This window comes from Phacochoerus africanus, chromosome 10 (assembly GCF_016906955.1).
Source record: "Phacochoerus africanus isolate WHEZ1 chromosome 10, ROS_Pafr_v1, whole genome shotgun sequence".
In the NCBI taxonomy this organism is placed as follows: domain Eukaryota; kingdom Metazoa; phylum Chordata; class Mammalia; order Artiodactyla; family Suidae; genus Phacochoerus; species Phacochoerus africanus.
In genome coordinates this window covers 36,714,816-36,733,761 of record NC_062553.1, presented here as the reverse complement: position 1 = coordinate 36,733,761, position 18,946 = coordinate 36,714,816, and positions in this window count along the sequence as shown.

The window sequence follows — 18,946 nt, the reverse complement described above, 5'->3', positions numbered from 1 at the left end:
ATGTTTGTCTAATTTTTGTTTTTGTTATATAATGGTAAGAGGAGAGCTCTTTCTAGTTCTTTTGATCTCTAAGCTATCATTTTTTAAATATATTAGTGAAAACAGTTGAAAATATTGAGTTCTTAAAGTATATTAAAAACTTAGCAGCTATCTTGGTGATGTAAGAGAGATGGACTTCATGATTTCTGTCTCCCGGGCTTAGTTTATAATATAATATCGTTAATCAACAGAAAGTGCTCCATATTAGACTTATAATCTCATTATTGGACATTGATAATAAATATTTATGATAATGATTATTATTCAGCTTATACATTTGAATAACATGTCAGAGTTTATACTGCTTATGTTCATTCAATTTATTCTCTTTTCTGCAAGTGTTGTATAATGTATTGTTGTCCACATACCAAGATTAGAGAACTTGCTGCTCAGAGGGATTAAATGCTCTGCTTAATGTAATAAAGCAAATAGTGGAGCAACCACCAAGTCTGCATATTCCAAATCCAGTCCTTGTGTTGCTAAAAAGACTGCTGCATGTGATGACTTTGCTTATTGTCTTGTGTCTTAATTTAAGTCCATTTATATACAGGCTGTAACACAGAGTCAAAACTACTTAAGGATTCACTGAAAACTTCAAAGAATGTTGCTGCCAAATAGAGTTCATACTTTCTTCTGGAAAAGTAATTTCTGTCAGAAGGAATTATCTGTGCTATCTAATATTGTTGTCTTTGATGAGAATGACTGAATTCTCTCTGGTGCAGTTTTCAAAGTGCCTCTCATGGCTTTTACTTCATATTTTCCTCTTGAATTTATGACACCTTGTTAAAAAATAATCGATTAAAAATCTATATTTGAATTGAATTCATAGTAGAAGAGCTTCAAGTAAAACAACCAGATTTGAAACTCAGAGGTAGTTTTTAAGTAGGCAAAGTCAGCATAAGATAGTGGATCTAATTTTAATATGTATAAAACTTATTCTATGACCCTGTTAAAATACAGATCCCTAGGCTTCGGCTGCAGTAATTCTAGTTGGCTTTCTGTAGTGGGCTATTGTATCTTAATTTTTAACTTTTACCTTAGATTGGACTAAGTTTTAAGATACACTGCATAACTTGCTGTTATATGGTAGCAAAAACAAGTCAGATAGAGGGTTGTTTTGATCTGTATACCTTGCAGTCAGCCTTGCAGATATGATGCAATTGACTTTTGAAATGAAGACAGTTAGTTGAAAGGTCTGGAATTTAGCCTTGATCCCCTAGTTTCTATCTGGGACTAGATCAAGATTTTCTGTCACTACTCTGCTTTGCTTTAGTGTTTAATCATGTCTTGTAATTTTTATTTGTTGTTTTGATCGATTTCTCTATAAGTAGACTGTAAGATCCCTGAGAGTGAGGTGTTAGCTTGCTGTTGTACTTCCAGCTCTTAGCATGAGAGTTTTAATTCACTTGTGTGGAAAGAATGAATGAGGTGTGACCCTGAAGTTGTACCACAAAAGACCCTTTTGATGAAAAGGTGAATCAGGAAGTTCTTCAAATCAAATTAACCCTCATTTTACAATTGTTTTTTCTATGAGAAGTAGTCATTTAATAATTCCTGTTATGTACGAAATGCTGTCACTTGTCAGCCAAAAGAACCTAGCATGACATTGTTGCCAGAACTTGGTCTCTGTCCACAATTGCCAAGAGAAACTTGGAGACAAGAGTTTTGGGTGAAGGAGAAAAAGATAACGGTATTACTTTGCCAGGCAAAGGTGGCCACAGCACACTAATGCTTTAAAGACCCTGCCCACCTTGGGAGAGATTGGAAGGTGGTTTTATCATTTGGGAGTGAAAAATAGGGCCACTGTTAAGGATTAGGGTAGATGAAAGCTTTCATTTTTTTTTCAAAGCTGGTGTTTAGGTGGTCCCAGGATTAGTTCTGGTGATCCTTCTTTTGGAATTAAGAATGCTTCATCAGCATCTTCCATTTGTTGGGGGTTTCAGTTCTTTGAAGGACTCAAAGATATTGTTATGTATATTTCTAGGAGCCAGAACCCTGCCTCTAGGCTGCACTATTGTCTCTTGACTCTTCCTCCCTGGTCTCTGCATCCCCTCCCTTCCCTGATTACAGACTGTTTGAACGTGCTTTTTGGAGCTCAGGGGATGTCATGGAGGCTGAAACCCATTCCCCCCAAACAAGAAATGGGGGACACAGAAAAGCTTGTGTGCCCAGGAGCCCATGCTCTGTTTCAACATTAAAAAAGAAGTTTTCAAAAGAGCAAAATTTGAGGTGATTGTGAATATGTTAAAGTGACTCTGAAAACACTGTATTCATTTATTCCGTCATTCATTAAAAATAGTTATTGACAACTACAAGTCTATTCTCCAAGTCCATGATTTTCTTTTCTGTGGAAAGGTTCATTTGTGCCATATATTAGATTCCAGATATGTGGTATTTGTCTTTCTATTTCTGACTTACTTCACTCAGTATGGAAGTCTCTAGTTCCATCCATGTTGCTGCAAATGGCATTATTTTGTTCTTTTTTATGGCTGAGTAGTATATTCAGTAGAAAAAAAGAATGTATTGGGGAAATTAAAAAAAATAAATAAAAATAGTTATTGAGCACTTATATAAAGCACCATATATACATTAATATGCAGAAATAATGATCACTTCATTTTCAAAGCTTACAACATTGGAGTGGAGAAAGATAGCCAAATGAATAGTTAAAACAAGGTAGGGGCTTTCTGCAACATTGAAATGTCTGAAATGCACAGAACAGAGACTCTATGTTTATGGCACAGATAAGAAATGGTCCATTTCTTACAGACGATAATGCATATGTATGCTGTGTCATATTTCTGTGTCAGAGGGCACTGCTTATAGTAATGAGCACATTTTTGTGTACTTAACTTTTTTATTACTTTGAAAGATGCTTAAAATCTAGGAGTACAGTCTTTTATGCTCATGTATTCTTTACAAAGTTCACTGCAATATTCTAAACAGATTGGGCTCCAATAAAAACAAAAAACTGACACTTCCTAGCTTCTGCTAACTGTGCAAAGGATTAATAAGATAGTAAATTCAGCAAAGGTTGCAGAATACATACAGGAGCATTGAATAATTGAAAATTAACATAATTTTTATCTTATTCTCATTTGTGCAACCAATCTGAATGTTTTTAAACAGTCCATTCTGGCATGGATGCCAGTGTGGTTACCCTTTGTAAGGGCATAATAAGACTCACTGGAAGCCACTGCATAGTATTTTGGGAAGAAATCTATATTTTGCAATTCTGAATGTTTCTGAAATTTAAATTTCTAATCAGTTCCTTTCTGTGTTCTGCTGAAAAAATGTGTAGGTTCAAAGAGTTATTCAAACATCTCATGTACAAAGCAAGTTCTAAAGTCGAGGGAGAGAATGTGTTTGAAGAGAGTCTCAATAGGGTGACCCCCCAACTTTTCTTAGTACCAGAACTCTAATCTACTGAGATAATTGGAGTATCTGGCCTTCTTTCAGCTGTCCCAGTTTGAGGCTTTTCCCTCATCTCTTGTTTTTTCTTTAAATTTCATTGAGCCTGACTCTGCAACCAGATTCTAAGCCTCTTTCCTCAAGAGGAAAAATATTTCAGAAAGTGTATTTACTTTGTGATCTAGGATTATTCCTTGTTATATAATAATTCAGAATGTTTAGAGCCCATAGTTAATGAATTAAAGTTGTCCAGTGAAAAATGTCAGAGAAAAGTAAGGGGTTAAAAAAGCACAGTGATGGTGAAAATGTTGATGTTCAGATCAAACTTGAGTTTATTCAGCATCTTGTGGTGGACAAGTCAAAACTTGGGGAAGTGACAGGATGAACTGTGAACCTAGCTTGGCTGTTGACCTTGCAGCTGTAATTAAATCCCCAGAACCTCAACTTCTTCATCAATAAAAAGCAGGATTCTCCCTGTTGTTAGAATGGAATACAATTCATGCAAATCACTTAGCAGAATGCCTGGCTCTTGCTAACATCTAATCCTTAATTTCTTTCCGATTCTTCCTTTTCCTCTTTTCCATCCATATACAGGTCAAGCTGAATAGACTCTAGCAAGGAATGATGGCATGTTAACAGTTAACCACTAATCTGTATAATTGAGGTTTAAAATTTGCTTGCCTCCTCTCTATCCCCTTTATTCTTGACTGTATCTTATTTTAATTTCCTGGTAATGAACTCTTGCCTGAAAATACTGAGCTAAGATTGAATCACTCTTTCTCTCCATACCCTACATCTTAAAGGCAAAATGAAGCAAAATCCTGAGTCTAACCCCCACTTTTTAAAAATGCTCAGAGGCTCACAAATAAGCTATCGGACATTCAAAGTAGGCTCTCACTCAGTAAGCTGAGATAGTGCAGCAACTACTTACTAGTTGGATGCCTCTTACATAGGTTCACTTGTAGTCCCCACTCAGCCAGGGTTATAGTGAAAACAAGTCACTGAGATATGTAGTATTCTGCTTCAAGTGAATACTGTGTGATGTTATGAATTCTTTCTTTCTTTCTTTCTTTATTTTTTGTCTTTTTGCCACTTCTTGGGCCGCTCCCGCGGCACATGGAGGTTCCCAGGCTAGGGGTCGAATCAGAGCTGTAGCCACCGGCCTACGCCAGAGCCACAGCAACGCGGGATCCGAGCTGCATCTGCAACCTACACCACAGCTCATGGCAACGCCGGATTGTTAACCCACTGAACAAGGGCAGGGACCGAACCTGCAACCTCATGGTTCCTAGTCGGATTCGTTAACCACTGCGCCACGACGGGAACTCCATGAATTCTTTATTATTATGCAGTAGACTTTTTCTGGCTGTGAAAAAACATACTAGTGCAAACAGGATATTATTTTGAAATTGAATACTTTTTGAAATTAAATAATTTTTTCAACATTTGATTTGAGCTTCCGCCATGTACAAGATATTTTGCAGAGTATTAACAAAGACATCAATTACAGTTTCAAGGTGAATACAATGTAATAATAGATAGAATAACTATTAAATAATTACAATACAGAGTAGATCATTTTAGAGTTTTTAGTAACATATTGTGAAAATTCAGAGAAGAGCATGATTACTCTAGTTTAGATTTTTAAAAGGGTGGGATTTTTTGAAAAATGATGGCATTTTAGATGTCCATTATAGTCTAAGAGATTCAGAAAAAGGAATAGAAAAAAGGGCATCTAGGCAACGGGACAACTAAAGCAAATAACTAGAGGTTAGAAGAGATAAGGCAAGTATTAACGTGGCAAAGATATCCAACATGAATGAAGCCTAAATAAAGCGTGTGAATTAATGTTTGACTCTACCATCTACATCGTTAAGGGTATTGAATACCAAGCTAGTTTTTTTCTTTCATATGGATTCATGAATACTGCAATTTTATATGCTGTTATAATTACAGGATTAATCTCAGTCTTATATTCACTGTATATTGTTTGTATATATTTTCTTGTCCAGTGGACTGACTGAGGGTAGCCAATGTTAGTGGAGGATTTAAGGAGATCTCCATATCCATTTCTCCTGATGTCATCAATTTTTTTTGATTTTCAATAAGCTAAACCCTCAGACTTTTTATTTATATTAAAAATCTGACAATCATAAGTATAATTTTACTCTCATACATGAAAGAAGAAGGGTCACTGATCTTTTAGTTTGACAAATCTTACAAGTATTTATTTGGTACCTTTTTAAAATAACAATGTTAATTTAAGTATTACCAGGGAAACAAAGTGTTACTTACTATAATGACTAATCTATATTACAGACATTTTAGGGGTTAAAGCATACTTTCATATGGTATTGCAACATTCTTAGAGCCTTTGATATCATAAAAATTCTTTGTTGAAATAATACTTGCAAAGAGAGTTTCAAAAATAAAAAATAAAAAGTTTATATATTTCCCCCAACCTGGTCAAGAAAGTAAAATTTTAAATTCTTAATTCACTGCTTGAACAGAGTTGAATCTGTATTTCTGCAGTTTTAGGTGAAGGTAGAACATATCCTCCTTCTTAAATTGCTAAGATTTCTCTTAACTAGAGTCAGGGCGGTCTTTAATTTCCAAGGCTAAGCTCTGCAATTTTCTTGGATAGCACTGAGGAGAGACATGGGGAAAGAAGATCTAAGATGCACAAAATATACCATATAGGAGCTCTCCTGGTGGTGCAGCAGGTTAGGGATCTGAGGTTTCACCACAGTGGCCCAGATTGCTGCTGTGGCGCAGGCTTGATCCTTAGCCTTGGAACTTCCTCCGGCTGTGGACAAGGCAAAAAAAAAAAAAATTGTACAGTATAAAAAGGGAAAGTCTGTATTAGAATTATTGACAAGTGGGATTGTTAATGATCACATTGCACATTGCAGCCTGTAGTGATGAATATGACTATCATGAGGTCTGTCTAAAAAGAGGCAATGCAATGCAGATTTAATGGACTTATGGAATCGTTCACATTTATCCTACAACATTAATTGATCATTTAAGAGAAGAGTCTGACTTCAACACCAACTGGAGATAATTTTTATTTACTATCTGAATAATCATATGCTTCTGAATGACATTTTTCTTAAACCAAATCTGTATACTAACAAAATAAAAGAATTATAGTATTGTTAAACACTTTTTTTTACCAACTCATACAAATTTCCTAACATCTAAAATTTGATAACTACTGTAAACAATCATAGTTAATGCTGATACCTCTTCAACAGATGTGTCCAATAGCAGTCAACTCATCAGTAATACACACTCATAAAAAAATGACAAATCTTGCAATATAATCTTTGAAATCATTCACTGCCAAGAACCTTATAACATACTATCATTCATTAGTATGAGTTGTAACTTTTTCTTTAATATACATGTCTCTAAAGCAGGAAGCTTTTCTAAAGTAACTTTATTAAAAAATAGCTATAGGCTTAATACATTTCCTTAAGGAAACATTTTATTTTGTAAATGTTCCATAGTTTGCATTCAAATAAATTATGTGTTTTTACTAGCAATTTTTCAGTAGGAAAATGATTACATCCAGGAAGAATAAACTTAAAGAGAAATATCTCAGCTCATTTTTCACTGGTTGATCCACCTAAAGGAAAGCAGAATGATATGTTACCTTTCATAAGGCAGCTTTTCCAATGAATTTGAGAAGACAAAATGGAAGTCTGCTTCTGAGATCTGCAGTGCAACAAGTTTGGTATCCAATGACAGACTAATAATTAGGCAAATAACAAATATTTTTAAAAGTTTGTCATATGACTAAAGAAATATTGTCTAATTAACCTCAAAATTCATTTGCAGCTAATAATAACAATGTTAGAGGTATTGCTGATTGCTGACCAAAATCTATGTTTCAATCTTCTTTTTGGTCAAACTAGGAGATATCTGCGAAGCGTTTTTGTGATAGGCATGACCGTGTGACTGAGTGCTGATAAAAGGAATGGGAGCAAAAGTAAAACATGTCACTTACAGGCTTGGAAATGAAATAAAACTTCTCATGTATGTGCTTCCATGCTTACTGCCCCTTGCAGCAGCATGGAATTGAGATTTCATTTTGTATGAGAGATTGGTCCCACTGTTTACCTGTCAGATGCTTTTAAGTGAGTGGGAAATAAATTTCTAGTATGTTTCACTCATGCTCTATTTTGGAGTATATTTGTCATAGCAATTAGGCTATCCTAACTCATATAAATGTTTATTATAATAATCCAACAGAGTGCTAATCTAATTCAATACTAAAAATAGGGGGACATACTGTTTAGGTCCACATTTATTAAAAAGAACAAAAAACAAAAAACAAAGAAAACCCAGTACTAATTCATAATGGTTACATGAAGATATGTTTCATTTTATCTTTTATTTTTTTGTGATATGGAAAGTCAGTCATTAGCATTGTGATTTTTATCTTTCCATTTATAGGCCCTAAGCCACGCTTCTTGTCATTTGATTTTGGTGGTTTTAACAACCGACAAAAATGAAACATGAAATATATGAACATGAAATATTAAAATGGAGTATTAAGATATAGATACCGTTTACCTGTTACCATAGCGATAGATAAAAGGAGGAAGATTGTGAGGACATAAGTAGGGCCAGTACATTAAGGGCCAGCATGAATCCATGTAACAGAATGGAATAGCAGGAAAAAGGTAAGATGAATATACAGTTACAAGAAGACTGAATAGGAACCAAACAAGCGTTTCTTACTCTGTAAATTACAAAGGCACAGACAATGCCTCTGAGTTATGTGTATATGTGTACATGTGCATGTGTGTGTTTACCTGACCATACTGATTAAGCCTATATGCTCTGCCAAGATTTAGGAAGATAAAGGAACAAAAAGAAAAAGACCTGGACCCCAGGTGATTAAATTATAAGGATATTCAAGCTCACAAAGGGCTTTTATTGTCCCATCCCATCAACTATTTAAAGGTTACATGAAGACATGGAAGGGTATTTTTTTTTTCCTTTATTTATTTTTAAACAACATCTAATAGAGGTGGAAAGGAGTAACAGCATATGAAAGGTCTTATTTACCTATGAAGATCTGCAAAGTGGCAGAAAATATGAAGGGAAAGGAGGATGTTGCATGAAGATAAATGGAAAGAACCAAACTGGATAAAAAGAGAGGGAAACAAAAACTATGTCCTTAAAACATTAGAGTTCTTAAAAAAAAACTAAGTTTAACCTGTTTATCTCCCACTTGTTGCCATGTAACCTTCAATTTCACTAGTCTTAGTACTTCTAGCTGTGAAACAGGAATAAGAATTCTTGATATATTTACCTTGCAGGATAGTAGTGAAGATGAAATAAAATAATATGTGCAACCTGTAACATAATCATATACACACATAGTTTTTGGAGTATATTCTTTAAGTAACATGTAGCATTTTGAGTCTTTTTGAAAGGAGTTTGTTGATACTTTCCTAACAGAGACCTCTAAGGTAGCACAAAGGCAATATTCTTCAGGGAAGATAGCTTTAGAAAGTCTCATTCTGATATTTTATAAATGGGGCTGTGTGTGTAAACTATAAGAAATACTTAACTTTTTGTGGACAGCTTTATCTATTGAAAAGTATAAAAAGCAATCAAGTAAATTAGGTTTAATTTTTGGCCAAAGAGCAAGAATAGGTGTGATATGCAAGCACGGGAAACATGGCAAGTGTCCAAGTTATCTGAGAATAAAGACATGCACTTTATTTATAAGTGCTAAACATATTTGGGGTGGGGGAAGTGGGAGAAAATGTAAAGATATGATTGTATGGTCTGAGACTCTTAAAGGAACTTTGGTTCCATACCAATGAAACTCTTTTTTTTTTGCCTTTTGTTCTTTTTTGGGGCTGCACCCGCAGCATATGGAGGTTCCCAGGCTAGAGGTCTAATCGAAGCTACAGCTGCCAGCCTATGCCACAGCTCACGGCAGCGCCAGATGCTTAACCCACTGAGCAAGGCCAGGGATCAAACCTGCAACCTCATGGTTCCTAGTCGGATTCGATTCTGCTGCTCCCCGACTGGAACTCCTAGACCGATGAAAATCTTAAAAACATTGCCTCTAATGAAATGAAATATTTGATGGAGAAGTCAGAAGCATGGTAACTGGGTCATGGTAACTGAACAGGGAACACTGATTGAACTCAGGTATTTAATAAGGATCCAGAGACAAGAAGAAAGGAGGATCAGTTAACCACACAGCATCACGAAAGAATGCCAAACAGCCAGAATGAGCTACAACTTGAGAAAAGTATGAAATACAAGAAGCAGGGATTTTTTTTTTTTGTTTGTCTCTTTGTCTTCTTAGGGCCGCACCTGCAGCATATGGAGGTTCCCAGGCTAGGGGTCTAATCAGAGCTGTAGCCACCGGCATACACCACAGCTACAGCAATGCCAGATCTGAGCCACATCTTTGACCTACACCACAGCTCATGGCAACGCTGGATCCTTAACCCACTGAGAAAGGCCAGGGATCGAACCCGCAACCTCAAGGTTCCTAGTCTGATTCATTTCCACTGCGCCATGACGGGAACTCCTGATTTGTCTTCTTTAAGACAGAACATATGGAAAAATTTTTGCCACAGCTATTGGTTGCTAAGGAAGTGTATGGACGCTCCTTTATTGAGGATGATTCAAAGCCATCTAAAGGCAATCCTTCTTGTGGGAGTGGAAGGTGGACTTTTCCAGGTACCTTTTTCTCTCTGGAAGCCTATTTTAAGACTTACCAGAATTCCCCTCAGGTCCAATCCCTTCAACGTTTTATAGGACTAGGTTTTTCAGCTCATCAGTCCCTGAGGTTCCAGTAACTTCACTGCAGATAGTTGTGGGGATAATTTAAGCAAGTCCCATATCCCTCCAATTTCCTTTTCCACAACTTCTCCACAAAGTAACCCAAGCATGAGACATTTTGTAAATGTGACAGCCCAGTTTTCAGCCTCTCCCGTGGTTAGAAACTCTTGTGGCTAATCTTTGGAGAACTAACTCAATGTAAGAACCCTTAAATAGATTGGAATAACTATAATTCATTCTTTGTTGCCCAAATAACTTCTTTAAAATGAGTGAAATGACAGTAATGTTGCTGGGGTGAGGGTGGGGTAAATACCTGACTTATAATTGGAGACATGTGCCCCCAAAAGGGTATTTAAAAATACTCTGCAGAATTTTCTATTATGCATGATTTTCTCAACATCAGCACTTCCATAAAACCAGTGTTCACTTTATTCATTCCATGAAAGAAGCCATAGAAACTAGCTAAATAAGCAAGTTTTTGTCATATCGAAGGACGTCTTCCAAGATGTTTCATGCACATTCACCTAATTCCCTGTGTAGTCCTGCATATCTCCTTTAAACTAATAAACTCACCCCTGTAACATGTAGCCAAAAATCAATTAGTATATCCCTAATGCTCATTTGGGCCCCTGCAATTCTGTGCCTCATCTAAGCACTGGCCCTTTAGACTGACATATCTGCCGAGTTTGTCCTAACCAAATGAATGGAAACCATCTGAATGAATTCTCCTACAGTGGTAACTTCTATGCTGGTTTTTGTCCATCAAGAGATGCTTTTAAAGTGGGAAAGAGCTGGAGTTCCTGCTCTGGCACAATGGGTTGAGAATCCGACTTCAGTGGCTTGGATTGCTGTGGAGGCATGCGTTTGATTCCCAGCACATGCAGTGGGCTAAGGATCCAGTGTTGCTGTGGTTGCAGTTGCTGCAGCTGCAGCATAGGTCTCACCTGTGGCTTGGGTTCAGTTTCTGGCCTGAGAACTTCCATATGCCATGGGTGTAGACATTAAAAAAAAAAAAGAAAAAAAAACTAGGAAAGAACTTTGTCCAGGAAAGGGCTCACAATGAGTATGGAGCTCACTTGGCTGCGATAAGTATATCTGCTCTTAGCTCTAAAGACCTATGCATGCAAGGGGTACATTTAGAGCTTCTTGAGGCAAATTTTGTATGAGTTTTCCTTATCTTCCTGGCAAAGGCCCCAGTACTTCTATATTAAGAAAATAAGGGGAGAGGTTCCCATTGTGGCTCAGCAGTAGTGAACCCAACTAGTACCTATGAGGATGCAGGTTCAGTCCCTGGCTTGCTCAATGCATTAAGTATCTGGTGTTGCTGTGAGCCATGGTGTAGTTTGCAGACACAGCTTGGATTCAGCATAGCAGTGGCTGTGGCTTAGGCTGGCAGCTGCAAACTCAGATTTGACCTTTAGCTGGGAAACTTCCCTGTGTGGCCCTAAAAGACAAAAAAAATAAATAAAAAATTAAAAAAAAATAGGAAAGAGGTGTTCCCATTGTGGCACAGTGGAAATGAATCTGCCTAGTAACCATGAGATTGTGAGTTCAATCCCTGGCCTCACTCAGTGGGTTAAGGATCTGGCATTTCTGTGAGCTGTAGTGTAGATCACAGACTTGGCTTGGATCCTGCATTGTTGTGGCTGTGGCTGTGGCCAGAAGCCATAACTCCGATTTGACCCCTAGCCTGGGAACCTCCATAGAGGTTCTCAATAGACTGTTGTAAGATCAGGTGGCGAAGGTTAGAAAATTCACTGAACTAGACTTCTAAGATGAATCTAACTCAATGATATGTGGGAGAACAATGCATATTAAAGAGGTCATTTAAGATCTGATTTGGGTGTCCTCAATGCCAAATACTTCATTTGTGTTATACGATACTATTGAAGACTGCTAATGTCTAACAACTCATATTCTCTTTGGCTTCTTGGAATCTGGAATGGAAATAATCAATCTTGAGAATATCTTGCAAAAATGCCTGGCTCAAATAATATAGAGGTAATTTCAATGACATCTCTTCTGTGTCATTGTGGACCCTAAACCCTTATTAATTTCTTGAGTAAGCATCTGAAGATCAAGGTCTTAGGCAATTTGATGATTCAATCTAGAAGATTCTAAGCAAAGTATTTGCCATCTTATAGGGCCCCTAATCTATCAAGGACATAATAGGAATTCTTACTACAGATGTTGAAACCTACTCCTGGAAGTTAATCAGGCAAGTTTCATTGGATCTTTGTGATAAATGAAATATTTGGGGAATTTAAGGTGCTCTTTGGTTTTGTACCCATTTAAACAATGTTATCTCATTTCACCGGTATATACTAAAATCAGAATTGAAAATAGCTGTTAATTATAACACCATCTTTTCTTGTAGTGTGTAAAGACTTGGGTGGATACCAATAAATATCACAAGCTGATACTCACAGGCGGGAGGGATGGCAGATAGAGAGGTCCCCTGTTCTTTCAGAATCCTTTGGAAGGGGATGCCTGGATAAGGGTGCGGGTCTGTATTCCCATGGTTTGGATTCCAGGAGAGAGACTCTTAACAGTTATTGTTTTCTTTATAAAGGGCACATGTGAGACCAGCTTTGCATGGGAAGAAATAAATAGTTTGGACTTAGGTGCTAGGCATTTAATTGAGTGTTAGAAAGCCAGATGCCCAGCATTTTGAGATCGTGGAAGCTCCTGGTTCCTTTGGAAGTTTAGCTGGGAAGAAGGAGAGCTACTTGGTCCTAGCTAACTAACTTTAAAGAGTCTAGAGGAAGCGCCCAAGGTCATTCACTAGATATCCAGTGTGATGTAAGAGAGACAAAGGGATATGTGAAAGTCAGTCAAGATTCACCTACAAATCTATTTAAAACCCATAACATTTGTTCAAAATAATATTCTTTTGTTAAAATTAGAATTATAAAATATCGCATGTATTCCCTGAGACTATTTCTACTCAAAAAAAACTGGGTAATTAATCAGTGCATAGTATTAGGAGTTCAGATATTGGCTGAGGGTAAAAAGAAGTACCCTTGTGAAACAAACTGAAATTTGCAATGTAATTCCACTTTTGGTAAGGACTTTTGGAGAAAAACCTGAGAAAAATGAGAATAGGCTAGGATTTGATTCTTAAGAAACAAGAATTGGTCACCTTATCAACAGAGTAGGGGCATAACAGAGGTTCCAAATGGTGGTCAAGCATGTACCTAGAGCTCATCTAATAGTGTTTACCTCAGCAGACCCCTCCCATGAGACTGATAGTGTATGGCTTTCTTTGGTCAGATTTGTCAGGAGTCTTAAGAGGTTGATCTTGTTAGAAGTTCCAGGAGGATATAGGGAACTGGAACAGGCATGGGGGTTGAAAATAATTAAAATGTTTCAGAAGATGGGATAACAAAGGCAGGGAATATAGTTGGAGGTGACTTTGTTTGTCTTTATCTGAAATGGTACAGTCTTGATCTGGAATCGTAAAAGAGACAATGAAAGTGGAGCAACAATAAGACAAGTATAGCAATCATAAAATAACAAATTACCTATATACATAATTTGAGTTTTGAAAATGAAGTGACCAGACTATTGGTCATAAAATATTATTCAAAACACTATAAATGCTATATGTATGATGAAAAGACTCAGGAGTCTGTCTCTTTAGGGGCTGTTTAGCTGCCCCCACCCAATGAAATAAACCCCCTACATTTAAGGTACAAACTGTGAGTCATCTACAGAACCTAGCCTTAGGCCAGGGCTTAATAAACATTTGCTGAGCAGGTTAATAGAATTACAAAGAACACACCTAAGACAGATAAATTGCTTACTCTATTCCTGCCTCAAGTGCCCCTATATTTCTTGATTGCACACATTGCATAAATATGTTTAGATGACAGACATAAAAATTATAGACACACTTTTTCACATAAAGTATACTTGATTTTGAGTGTAAAATCAAGATATAGCATTAAGATATAGTATTGTCCAAACCAGTGTATTTTTGCTATCTTTTTTTTTTTTTTTTTTTTTTTTTACTTCTAGGGCTGCACCCATGGTGTATGGAAGTTCCTAGGCTAGGAGTTGAATCAGAGCTACAGCTGTCAGCCTACACCACAGACTTAGCAATGTAGGATCTGAGTTGAGTCTGTGACCTACACTCCAGCTCAAGACAACGCCAGATTCCTAACCCACCAAGTGAGGCCAGGGATCGAACCCTCAAACCTCATGTCTACCAGTTCAATTCATTTCCACTGAGCCACAACAAGAACTCCCTGCTATCTTTTTAAAAACAAACCTACAAATTTTTTTTTTTTGGTGAAAACTGTATGATAACCTTTAATTCCTTTAGTTACTAAGTGACAATTCCAAAGAGGAGCTCACTTTACTCACATTGTCTTTAAAATTCCAAGAAATGTCACCTACATTGGTAATGTTTGCTGAAGCTGAACTTTCAGAATACTAGTAGGATACGCTTTAATTGGAGCTATAAAAGCAATTCCCCAGAGTATATCTCTGACCGTTTTACAGAAACCAATTCAGGGTTTACAGAGAGAAAAAACAAAACCAAAACCAAAATCAAAAATATTGAAAAACTAAGTCTTCCTTTGCTCATCTTAATATTTAGAAGGAAGACTGAGGGATGAAGCTTTAGTGGTTCATTTGGGTGACAATTCATATTTTTCCCCCTGGGATTGGATGAAACATATCATCTTATTTTATTTTATGTAGTTTAGTGTTCCAGGATCATGACATTATTAATGCCGTGAACAGTAATATGTCCACCAGAAACAGCTCATTCTTAAATTTTCAGAGTAGTGGAGAACAGTGGTAGATAATGAAATTGACAATAAATCAAAAGGATCTTTTAACTCAATAAACAATTTCAACATTCCTAGAGAATATTTTTTAAATCTATTTTCTGTCTTGAGATTTTTATTTTTGGTAGTGGTTGTTTTTAACCCACAGTGACATAAGTACAAGAGGTACAATATCGATCTGTTCTATTATTTGATAGTCTTGTTTACTCATTTTGGACTTTGCTATTCTTGAGTCTTATCTGGTCAAAATATAGGTAGACAACTGAATAGTTAGAGGAGAGGCAACCAAAGGAAAATAAGTAAATGGCCTCGATAATCTATACACTAGCTAATCATCCACCTCATTTTTGAGCGTTGATTGGATTCACAGGCCGTGAAATAGAGTCCTGTAAAGTTTTTCTAACTAAACTTCAACTTAATTTTGCTTCCCAGTGGAAAATCTTGGGGAAGTTCAGAAACCAAATACTAAGTTAGAGCACAACAGAGGTGATTTAGGGCCCAGAGCAGAAAATAGAACAAGCAGATATTTTGGGAAAGTAGCTGAGTCAGCACAGTGCTTGTTAGAAATGGTAGCCTCCATACCTAATCCTGAGAATAAAGAATTTTGTTCCATGGATCATTCATGGACTGACCCAGGTCAGCACTGTTCTCTGCTTTGCATGAAGATACACAAAATCATGCTTTCCATGAACTTCTCACATTTTTTCTGTAGCTTTTCATTAGCCTGGAACAATATGATTTAACTATCAGTTTTGCTCTAATTATATTATTCTTTTTGTGACTTTCTTGATAAGTTTTATTAATTATGTATAACATATAATTGATACAATTATTAATTATAAAAATATAATTATAGCTATAATATATATTTTAACTTGGTAAGAATCAATCCTGATGATTCTAAGGATTCTAAAAATTATCATTCAGGTCAAAGCTTGCTGCCTAAAAATTCTTTTTGAATGTCTAACTCCTTATTTTAGATTTCTGACTTCTTGAAAATAGCCATTTCACTTGATATCAATTTTTTTTTAACTGAGAAATGACCCTTAGGTATTTATAAAAATAGCATAGTTTTTAACAAGATAAATCTTTTAAGGACATAATAATTTCATCAATACTCTCAAAAGGCAACTTTTGCCTTCTGTTACCTGTTATATATTATGATTTTATTGTCTTCCATAGTAATGAAATTAGTTTTTCAATTCAGTTATTAAACCATTATGCAATATCCAGCATTTCATTTTTATTGATTTAAATGTAACTGGACTGAATACAAGTGAAGAATGATATCAAACATTTTAAACTATGGAGTTGGGGCTTCCCTCCGGTCCGATACTTTGCAACAATGCTCTTCTGCAGCTTTTTCTTTTATTTTTCTTCCTGGGCTTTTGCTCATGCTTTTAGAAGCAATAATATTGTATGGTACATATAAAGAAGCATTAGGAAGGTTGATCTCTTGTTAAATGTTCTTACCACAATATTAAAAAAAAAATGAAGGAGAAATTTATTTAAAATGAAAAAAAAAAAAAAAAGGACTTTGGGATCATAGGCCATACACATCAGGACTAAAAGCCATCCATCCAAGAGAACTGGAGTGAGGAAGATACACTTCGAGTGGTGGGATTACATGGCTGGTCAGGAACTGGATAAGTAGAAACCACTAAAACTAGGGTAGACTAAAATCCCAGGAAAGAAAATAGGGAGAACACCAAGTACTCAGAGACAAGGCAAGGTGTGAAAGTAATTTCAGAATTCATTTCCAGCCTCTTTGCAGCTTAATGGAGTCCTGCTGAGCAGGTGCTAAGGTCTATGAATATCAAGCCTCTGCCAGATACTGTCTTCTTCGAGGATTCTCATCTCAGATGTTTTTTCTCTTCAATAAAAAAATTCTCTTCAGTATTTCCCAAGTTATAATTAATATGTCCCTTTCATACTCCACCAATATTCCCTTTGTATTTTTAGTTTCTAATTCAATTCAGTAAACATTTAATGCCTGCCGTGTTATAGGCATTCTGCTAACAAGTTCCTTGTCAGTCTTTATTGGTCTCACATTTCCTCCTAAAGTCACAAAAGGAGAATTTGCAATGATTAGAAAATGGAAGAAAGCCCCTGATTGGTCTCTTTGTCATGGTTGGTAGTGTCATCATCTTTTCCAAGACCACAGCGGACACTTGAAATCCAGGAACTTTATTTTCCTATATGTGGTGTTCAGGTTTTTTGCTAGGATTCAAGTTTCTAAGAAGTGCTGTCCTGCAACTTTGTTCTCTTAGGTCTGGTCACCTTGGGAACCAACCACGGTCTATAATACAAAAGGGACCTACAGACATCTTTTTCTACAAGCAGCATCCTTAACTTTTTTTCATCTGGAGATACCTGCATAGTCCCCTCAGTGATTTCAGCTTTTTTTTTTTTTTTTTTTTTTGGTAAAGGACAGGTTTCTTGAACTGCTTCCACTTTCTGCCAAAGGAAGAACTGAGGGGAAGAATTGCGAAGCCAGATTATCTCAGTAAAATGGAGAAAGGGAGTAAATATATCTGAAGCTCTCAAAAATTTTTGCTTGCCAGTCTAAAATGGAAGACACATATTGAGCAAGTGACTGTTATAGATGAGAAAAATAATTGTAGTTACAGCTACCAAATAAACCCAGAGGATTTATTTTCCCCAACAAGCAAGCACACTAGTATTTAGCTACATTTATGCCTATCACAGTATCACTTATTAGAAAAAGAAAGAAAAAGCAATCAACACTAGCTCTCAGCAGTGGGAAAGTGGTCAAATAAAGTAGTTGCATCTATACTACCTGAGTATAAGGGCGTTCAAATGATGTTGATACTGATGTTAGAAAATGTTCATAATACATATTTAGATGTAAAATATAGTTTACAAAGAACGTGATTGACAAGACACATACCAAAGTTTTACCAGTGGTGTTGACTAACTGATCCATCTAATGGGAATTCAAGAGTTTTCAGCTTTATTCTTTTTGCTCACTCACATTCTTAAGTTTTTCTCCAAGGAATGTGTATTTTCTTTTAACTATGAAAATAAAACTTAAAAGAATGATTTTGAATTTCAAAAATATTTGATTGGTCCTCTACTAAATGTTTTCTGTGTATAGTCACTTTGGTAGGTACTTTATATACCTTATTTCTATTTTTCTCACCAATCCTGAAAATTGGTATAAGATGGATTTTTTTTTCTGTTTGTTTTTCTTATTTGTTCCTAGAGGAGGAAGTATTAATCAGATTGGTAGGTGGAAGAGCTGTGTTTCCTACTGGGCAGGAGTGCTGTGTAGTTACAGGCTCTTCTCTCATGCGTAGCTCTTTTCTACTCCATCCATGAGGTTATGTGAAGGTTAGCCTCCAAGTCTTTCTTTTTTCCTTTCTCTTTGATTCCTATCTTAGCATGCTTTCCATTGCTGTTCATTTGGGTAGAAGTTGGTGACAAAGGGAGAGCAAGAGGACTTTAAACATGGGAATGAGGAGAAGAAATATAATTCGTAAAAGGATAACTGTTGAGTTTCCACACAAATTGCTGGAATAGATTTTCTGGAATTCTTTTGTGTTCCTTTCCCAGCAAGAGTAGAGATTTCTCAGGAAAGCAGCATTGTGTTAGGTCTAAATCTTTGGCAATATGTTCCACTTCAGTGATGGTATAACTTTCCCTAACAGGGTATAATCCGCTCACTTAATGTGCATGTGAGTGAAGCTCTACTGGTGTTAGAATCAGACAAGACAACAACTGCATAAAGATTGAGACATAAAGTGATAAAATGTGTGCCATATCTGATGGTTTTTAATGCTATTGAAACCTATTTCTGAAATTCAGAATAATAAAATAGATTCTGAAAGTTTTTTGGAATACTTTTCATTTGGGCC